Source organism: Haplochromis burtoni, unplaced genomic scaffold (genome assembly GCF_018398535.1).
Source record: "Haplochromis burtoni strain Fernald_Lab_line unplaced genomic scaffold, NCSU_Asbu1 Contig_43, whole genome shotgun sequence".
In the NCBI taxonomy this organism is placed as follows: Eukaryota; Metazoa; Chordata; class Actinopteri; order Cichliformes; family Cichlidae; genus Haplochromis; species Haplochromis burtoni.
The window spans coordinates 14,721-24,084 of record NW_024582404.1 but is presented as its reverse complement, the minus strand read 5'-3'; the positions used below and the strand labels follow the sequence as shown (position 1 = coordinate 24,084).

General features: G+C 39.8%; 1 non-coding gene across 1 annotated transcript; it reads left to right on the top strand.

Moving 5' to 3' along the window:
* Positions 1 to 3,917: 3,917 nt before the first annotated feature.
* trnac-gca lies at positions 3,918 to 3,989 on the top strand. Its single transcript has one exon. It is a non-coding gene; the product is annotated as a tRNA-Cys (tRNA).
* Positions 3,990 to 9,364: the final 5,375 nt, after the last annotated feature.

Below are 9,364 nucleotides of genomic sequence, written 5' to 3'. Positions count from 1 at the left end.
GAAAGGCTGTGTTGAAACATGAATTTCAAGGGTACAAATTGATGTCTTAGAGTAAGATGGGCTCTTTTCTCCCCACAACCACTTATTTAGAAAAAGTGCTTACGCTGCAAACCGGAGCTCAACTTTTGCTAATACGGTCACATGTTTTTACTCACTGGCACTTCATCAGCATGTGATATAAAGCCATGGTCGGAGATAACAAGCTTTTGACATGGAACTGATAAAATCTGTGGTGCCAAGAAATGCTTTGATAGGCAAAAACTGAAAAATATGTTATCTATTAAGTTCTGCCATCCACAGAAAGATGAAAATTGAAAAGAAAAAGAAAGATGGTTATTAAATTTAGAGTTAAGTGACTAGAATGACGTATGGTTTCCCAGATATAAGCAGTGGATCAGCTTTCCTACTGGCTCATTTTAGCCCAGTAGCCCTTAAACAGGATTCCATGAAGCAAACGACAGAGATGGAGGAAGGTTAAAGAAACCATCATGTCTGCATGGAGAAGAGGATAAGATCTGGACAACTTAAAGCTCCTGTGGTGCTTTTAATATGAAGAACAACTTCACTTCTTGACCGAAACATCCCGATTGAGGCCATAAGCCCAAACACAAAGAAAAACCATTGTTTTTATAGTTCGGTGTCACTGGTGCTTTAACTTATTCTATTTTTAAAAGTTTGCCAGTTTACTTGGACTTCAAAAGCTGCATATTTGTCTCCATCTATTACGACAGAACCAAACCAATGAGATAATTTTTGCCTCAGGCAGGCATCTGAGAGTTTGTAGCTGAACCTCAGATCTACTGCGTTTTGATCACGCTCCATATATTTTTATTGTGTTTGAAAGAAGAGTGTTCTTGATCTCCAGCAGGTCTGTTATTTCATTCTCTCCATACTTTCCACAAATGTGTTATTGTCTAAAGTTAGTGCATACTTAAAACAGCTCTGGTAACTGTACATAAACCTGTGCTGAGCTAGCCAGTGTCACTGTGTGAATTACATGAATGAGCACTTCCCCACAGATGGTCCCAATACATTTTGCTCCTCTGTGTTTTATTTTTCTTTTTACAAGTGGTGGCACTGCTCCAACACATGACAGCAGCTCTCAATTAAAAAAGAAATACGCCTCAAAATTAGGATCCAAGTCACTGCCAAGTCCAATAAATATGAACAGGAATCTGCTGGAGTGACACTGGTCAAAGGAAACAATGGAAACTTGGCGTTTCATTTAAAATGCTGATTAAGGTGCTGCAGAATGCTGATGCATGTAATTAGAAACACAGCCACCGGTAAAGGTTTAAATGCCAACATCCAGGACTAAATGTTAACACAGGCTGCTTCAAGGTAGTTTTTCTAGTGGCTGCAGATGTGAGCCATGTGAGAGTGGCTGGACTCTGTTGTACTTGGATGGCATTACTGGTTAGTTCACTGTGTTACAAACAGTTGAAGATAAACAGAAGATGCGTCTTCATGAATTTGATAGTTGTCAAACTTTTTGAAAGAGCCAGCTGATATATTTCAGTACACACCAGTGTGCACAGAAAAGCTTCTGTCCTCTTGCATCTCATCTTTCTTTTCTTTTTATTGTTTTCTTGAAATCCAGAAACCCGTCTTCCTGGCTCTGTTCAGAACCTTCCCAAGTGGTTCCTAAGTGTCTCATTTCCTTGCTTAACACTGCCATCTGAAAAAATGTTTTCCCTTTTAATGATAGGTCATTAGTCATCTGCGCAAAAAGAAATTGGTTGTATTGATGCATCTGTCTATCCATCCATTCATCCATTCATTTATCCAGGTCTAAGTCATGGGAGCAACAATCTAAGAAAAGATGGCCAGACCTCTCGTGAGTGGACATGCCTGAAACGCCTCACCCATGAACCATCCCAGTCCGAGGGCTCACAGTTCTATCTGACAGAAAGTTTCTAAGGATTATTGCAGGGAAATTAATTCAAAGTAGTGACACATAAAAATCATTTATAATTTTGTCTGGTTGGATGTTGAAACAGTAACACACTGTGACAAAATCCAGTGATGCGCTTCATGAGTCACCAAACCAGTCCACCTCTGAATCCTCAGATTTATTTTCACATTTGTACTTTTAATCAGTTTTGATTTCTGTTCATCTTTTTTAACAGTTTTCAGTTCATTTTATTTTCAGATTTTTCAGATAAGTCAACTTGTTCCAGTTCTAGTTTAAAAAGGTTTTTTATCATTGTGCTTTTTGTATTTTCACCTTTAAACAGGGATAATTTAATAGGTTCTAAGTGTGAGTAACAGAGTGGACGTAATTTGTGAGGCAGTTAGGACAGAGATATGTAGGCATTACAACACACCCAACCCACCAGTGTCTCCTTGCTTTGCTTACTTTCTGCTAGAAATTAAACACAAACCAAGACATTTTTTGTAAAATTTGAATTTATTTTGATCCATGTACAGTATATAAGCCTATGTTTTTTTTAAAGTAACAGAAATCTGCTAAATTCAGTAAAGTTCAGCTTTTTTTCTACTAAGATCTACTTTACCAGTTAACATCCACATTATGAACCTGTGGTTAAGTTAACCTACTTATTTCTCATCAGCATTTTAGGTTAAACACGTCACATCCACATTAAGGAAAACAACATCCACGTTCATGCTTTTAAATATTTGACACACATAACAATCATCACAGCCTAACAGCTGCACGTTGGTTCCGGGCTTATGTCCAATCCTTATTTATGCCATCTCTTTGTAAAGGTGAAGTCAAGCCCAGGATGTTTTCAGATGAAAAGGTTCCCATCTGGTCCTGACCCAGCAGCTGGTGCCTTTTGAACGGAGGCTTCAATCTGTTTATTATCACACGCTCTGATTATGCTGATGGAGCTCCGTGTTTTTCCTTTTGGTAAAAATGCAAAAACCATAAAAAATAGACACACAAACAAGAGTGCAGCGTGACATGCCAGTGACATAATGCTGAGCTGTTGTTTGCATGTGTGCGATGGTTGTTGTTCCCTTATCACATCTGCCTGAACACAAATACATATTTGAAGGGTTTTTGTATGTTACAGCATAAAAAGACCCAGCAGCCAGTTTGTCACCGCCCTTCTAAAGCGTAACAGTGACAATCTATGGATGTTTTTCTTGATCTTAGGGTGTTTTTCTTGGCTTACTGGAGTGTTTACTGGTTACTGGCAGGAAAGCTCAGCCTCCACTGCAGAATAAAAAGAGGACAAGGATGCTGTTTTCCCAGCTGCTATCAGTAGCTTTCCTCGGGTAAATGGAGTGGGGGATGGTAGATTACCTGGACTAACTATGGAAACTGTACTTGGCAAAAGAAAGAGCCCCATTGTCAGTGAAGGCAGAGGCGGATAGTGATAGAAACCAAGAATAAACACACGCAGTAGATAAAAAGGTATAAAAAGTTCTGAAAAGTGGATGTGTGGAAGTACAGTCTCAGTTTCAGGTCTTACTAAATATCGCATGGTGATCATTTTGTAAATTATATAAATAATCCCATTAGATTCAAAATGTGTGATAAACCTTCAAAAAACAGGTGAACGAGGGTACGTCTTGGGGCAAATCTACATTTTGATTGACAAGTTGCTTGTAAGCTTACAGTGTTGCTAAGTTTCTCACTGGGATTTGTTGGATCAGCCTATAAGTTGAATTGAAAGGTTCATAAACCAGTGGGTGATGTGACGGGCACTAGGCCTAACTTTTCATGCAGTTTTTGTACAGGTGGGTTCTGGGAACGAGGGATATAGCTCAGGGTTTGGTGTCTAACTGCAGCGTAGGAGGTCTCTATGCTAATTCAACTGTAACTATGATGGGATGTGTTGCGAGGGCTTTTGATGCACACTTCCATCAAGTTGAGTGATCACCTTTACCCTTCTGTTAATAAACTGCTAACCTGATGCTAAGTTTTTCAGTGCCTTCGGGCAGCTGGGGGTATAGCTCAGTGGTAGAGCAATTGACTGCAGATCAATAGGTCTCTGGTTCAAATCCAGATGCCCCCTGAGTGTTTGTTTGTTGCAAGGATGAGGTATTTTGTCAGGGCTCATGAAACACTCCCCCTGGAACAGGTGATGATAGTGTAGCACTCAAGAGCAAAGTGGCACTTCAATTAAAAGAAAAATAAATCATCCCTTATAACTTTTTAATCTAAAAACTGAGCTGATGGAGGGGAGAGGAAGAAGTTGCGCAATGACACCTTGAAGCAGCAGTGCGTAGGTTTTAGTGGCAGCTAGTGGAGAAGTTGCAGATTGCATCCACATGGTAACCACGAGGCTGAAAAATAAAGTTGGTGTGGAACCAGCAAAGAATTGCAGTTTTTCTAATGTGCACTTGAGACTGTCGCCAAAAACAAGGCCCCTTCAACCTTTTAGTAGAAATAAGCATGGCAAAAAAGATTATCTTTCATTGGTTTATGGCCATTTCCTCCTTCACAACAACTGCAGAGAAGGGTGAATTTATTTCATCCAAAAGGCTCAAATAGGAGCATAGGAGGTCATATAATCTCTGTTAATTATCTTATGAATATTTTGACCTGCTGTGGCGTTTGTTTTCTTCAGAGTGAGATTCTAGCATTAATGTCACTAATAAAATACTATCTGGTAGAGCTGCAGTTAATGCATGAGGTAGGATGCCACTCATGTTTTCAAAACCAATGGTTTACATCAAGGTGATTGCGTCCATCTTTTATAGATGTATGTGACAGCAGCCAGGACTGAGAAGTAAGCTTGTGTCTCCTCTCTGAAGCTCACAGACGACTGACAAAATCAAAGCTTCATCATCACTGATCTGTGACTGCACTCAGACTAGTTCTTTACAACAGCTAATTTAAAATAGCATAGAGCAGCGAGTCACATTATACAAGCAGGCGATGCTTGTGAAATGATTCAGGGCTTTGATTTGTCTTGACTTGACAGTCTTGAAACCCCAAACTTGGAAACTCGCTGCTAAGAACCTTTTGAACTTGGGTAACTGTGTGTGTGTTCCTGCATGCCACATTAGACTCAGTGAGTTGAGAAAACTCTTCCTGTTGGTTTCAGGTGATTGAAGGGAAGCAGGGTGTGACATTATGCACCAGTGCTGTTTCCTTCATGGCTACTGAAAGTTTGATCTTACATTTTGGAAACTATTTCCTGTATTTTAGGTAAATTAAGCGCAGCTCACGAACTCCCCTGAAGGTGTAAAATGAGCTGTGATGCCTGCAGCTATGCAAATGTCACAGATAACAAATCATGAAGGAACATTTCAGCTGTGTGATAACTCAAACAGGCTCCAAAAGGATCCTTTAAAGGTTGATCGTATTCTGTTCTTCTTATCGTCTCCGTATCCCGAACCAACAGTGGCTCTATTCATACTGAGGTTGTGAGCTTCATCTTATCCAGACTTTATCCCACGTCACTCAAACACATGGCGTCTCCCTCGAACTTTAAATAGTTTTTTAGCCCTGCAGCCACTCGAACACCTTGTAGATCAGACAAAACAATACCAAAGGTGAAACGTTTCAAGATGCTGCGCTCAGCACAACAAGGTATCCAAACTTCAATCTTTTAATTAAACACTTTTGCACGTTTAACAATGTTCTATAAATATGTCCCACAAAGTGACTTCATTTAGAGTCATGTCTTCAAACACATATTTATGGGAAAGTCCCCTCATTTTGCTTAATTTTTAATATAATTCAAGCAATCTTTTGTTTTTATTACAGTTTATTGGACCTAATGTTGTCTTACCTTTCTGTGTTTTTATTTTGTAGCTTCTGTAAAGCATTTCATGATGTAGATTTACAAAAGTACAATATATACACTCATCTGCTGCTAGGAGGGGGTGCCCTAGTAAGTACACCTTCCTAGTACCTTGTTGGACCCCCTTTTGCTGTCAGTGCTGCCTTTATTCTTTGTGGCACAGAGAGAACAAGGTGCTGGAAACATTCTTTGACGATATCTGCAGAGTGTGGGAGGTCTCTGGTTCCCCTGCTCAAGAATTAAATACAGAAACGTGACAAGTTAAAGGAAAAACGTGGCTACAGTCAAGCAATCTGCTGTGCTGTGTTTGCATTTTGCTATTGTGGAATTGGGTCTACTTGTCAGTTTAATTGAAAAGTTCATAAACCAGTGGGTGGTGTTATGCAGGCAAAGCACCTGAATGTGGGGGTATAGCTCAGGGGTAGAGCATTTGACTGCAGATCAAGAGGTCTCTGGTTCAAATCCAGGTGCCCCCTGCTATTTTCACTGTTACTAATATACAGAGGCCAGAAATTGTACTCAAGTGATAGTAGCACTACCTCGACGTAGTTTTTACTCAAGTAAAAAGTAGCCATCCAAGAAATTACTCAACTAAGAGTTAAAAAGTATTGGGTGAAAAAGGCTACTTGAGTACTGAGTAACTGATCACAACATCTGATTTAATGTTTAAAAATGCGATATTCAGACAGACAAAAATATGTAGTTTAATACTGAAACGCAAAATGAAAATACTACATATAAATAAGATGATTATAAATTAATAAATCTCAGCAGAGGAAACACTTTTCCAAATCATTATGAAACTAATATTTAGAGAAGGTAATATAAATATATGTTAGAATAGAGTAAAGTACTTCAAGTGACAATACATGGTGATACTTTACTTCTCCAAAGGGCACGACAGGCTCAGCAGATAGAATAACATTAAAACACTGTAGGTTTGAGTCTATGTCTCATGCATTTATGGTTAAAATGTGTTTATTATTCTATAGAGTAGCAAGAATCTTTTCCCAAGTAAGAGCAGTGAGACTTCATAAAAGTCATTTTTTCTCAAAAAGTTACTCAAGTAAGTGTAACTGAGTAAATGTAAAATGTAAATAGTTACTACCCACCTCTGCTAATATACGATCAGCACATGCTTCCGTCAAGATGCAGTGAACAAGCACCTTTAGCCTTCTGATAATAGAGTCAAATTCTGTCATTCAGGATGACAGAGCCCACATCCGTGTAGGCTCTTGATTTTCAAACATATTCTGTGCCCCAGAGAAGAAAGACCACACAGAGATAATGTAAGACAACGACTGTATGATGAGATATATGAGATTGAATCTGGATACCACTGCTTTCAAAACGCAATGTTTGGTAAATTATGATACGCTTTAGGGCAGACCTAAATTGTGATTGAGAAGTTGCTGATAAGCTCACAGTGGTGCTCAGTGGGTCTGCTTGTCAGGTAAATTGAGATATTCACAAACCAGCAGGTGACATAATGGGCACAGTCTGTCTCTTATACAGTGTTTTGTTTTCAAAGTGGCTTGAAGGAGAGAGGGGGTATAGCTCAGTGGGAGAGATTTGACTTCAGATCAAGAGATCGCTGGATTAAATCCAGATTCCCCTCCTGCTGCTCACATGGGTATCAGCGCATCCCTTTTCTTAAACACAGGCGTGCTGTGGGAGACCGTCCCAGCTGACACAGGATGAGAAGCTGCAAACACTCTTTAGCTCATCAGTCGGACCTCTGGAACAGGCAAAAGACCTCCTTTGTGCATTATGCCCAACATCCACCTATCTGTCTATCTCTTAGTGAAAAAGCTTAAAAAAACTACAAGCAATGTGATTCCTTGTCTTGGTTCGTGTTGGAAGTCGATGAATAAGGGTTATTTTAAATTGTGAATCATGCAAAACTGCTTGAATCCAGCAGGCTGGTGCTGGAGTCTACAAGGTCCCTCCTAAGGAGCTTCATTAAAACATTTCATGGCTGTTTGGTGCTTTAGGGTGGTTTGGTAGTTAGATAAATTGTTGGGTCACAGCTTTAGCTCATGTGTCCATCAACTTCCACATGCGCTCGAGCTGAACACTGAGCTATTATTCCGCAGAGTATAAATCCTGGTCATGGACAGAAAAGTCGCCTCTCTTTTACAGCAACATGCGGGTGTAAAGCTCTGACATGTGATATATGAGGTAGAGCTGCAGCATCTACTGGCTTTAGATTTATATCTATCTGCTGACCCGCTTATAAAGGTCTTCTCAGATCAACTCTTCCACATTGGAGGCATACGCGACCCGTCATTCTTAATGAAGTCAAATCATCCGCTTCCTGTCGCTATGACGCTTCCTGTTAAAAGTCCCTGAACAAAGTTTAGCCGCTGCCTGAGAAATCCATCTTTCATGTGGCTGGTTATAGGTCCGTGTCAGCCGCACTTCTCAAAACAAAGAGCACATGTGTCCATTTAATGCAAACCAGACCGTGGACTGACTGGGCGGAGAGCTATGAAAAATTGCTCTGAAGGGGGCTAGAGAGGACGCGGTGGGGGTTATTAGTGGGTTCGAAGGCATTAAGCCTCGTTCCCTCGTTTTGGCGTGACCCCGGCCGACCCGTGGCAGCCCTCGCCACAACAAAAGGGCCAAAGAGGTGAAAGCAGAAAGGAAGGAGATCAAAACGGGGAGAGTAAAATGTTCTGCTGCTGCTAATCTTTGATTTCCATTTAAGGATGTTTGGTTTCAGCATCCTTTGCAGTCAAATAATGGGTTTTCCCATTATAAGTTTACATCAGCAAATGTCAGTTTCCTGTAATTTCTGGGATGAAAAAGAAGTTTGAGCTTGTGGGTGTTCAAGACCTTTGATTGTTAGAATGATTGAAATCTGCAGTGGATCTAAGCAAGGCCACACAGTTGAATTAAACCTTACTTTCCTTTGGAAGTGGCGTTATAGTGGCTCTTTTGGTAAAAGTACTAATGCTAGTAAATGGTGACTCAACTGGTTTTGACTACAACTTCTTTACTCTACTGCAACACTTCATACAACTTGTTCCACTCAACTATTCACACAAGAAATTTTGTACACCTGAGTGTTTTTGATCTAACATTCACACTTGGACAAATGAGTCAGGAGCAACTTGGGGTTCGGTGTCTTGCCCGAGGATACGCTGGCATGCCAGGGATTGAACCACCAACCCTCCAAGTAATGGATGCCCTCCTCTACTTCCTCATCTTCAGCAGGTTTAGCTTCCAGTGAAGCATATACAAAACAACAACAAAACTATATGTTTTTTAACTTTTTGAAAACATTCTGACCTCAGGGTCCCATTTCAATACTTTCACAACACTTCTCTATTTTTATTTTTTACTTTTATTGACTTCTTTGTGAAAATATCTTTGATTGTTCTGCGATGTGTTTGCTTTTTATTTATCAGATTTGTTATTTTCAGGAACAGACTGTGTTTGTGTTTGTTTTAAAAATAAAACATGTTTCACAACAGAAGTGATGCTTTTCAGTTTGACACTTCAAAGAAGGCCTTTTGTAGACGGCTCAGTTTATCAACCGCTTCTTTCTTTCTTTCTTTCTTTCTTTCTTTCTTTCTTTCTTTCTTTCTTTCTTTCTTTCTTTCTTTCTTTCTTTCTTTCTTTCTTTCTTTCTT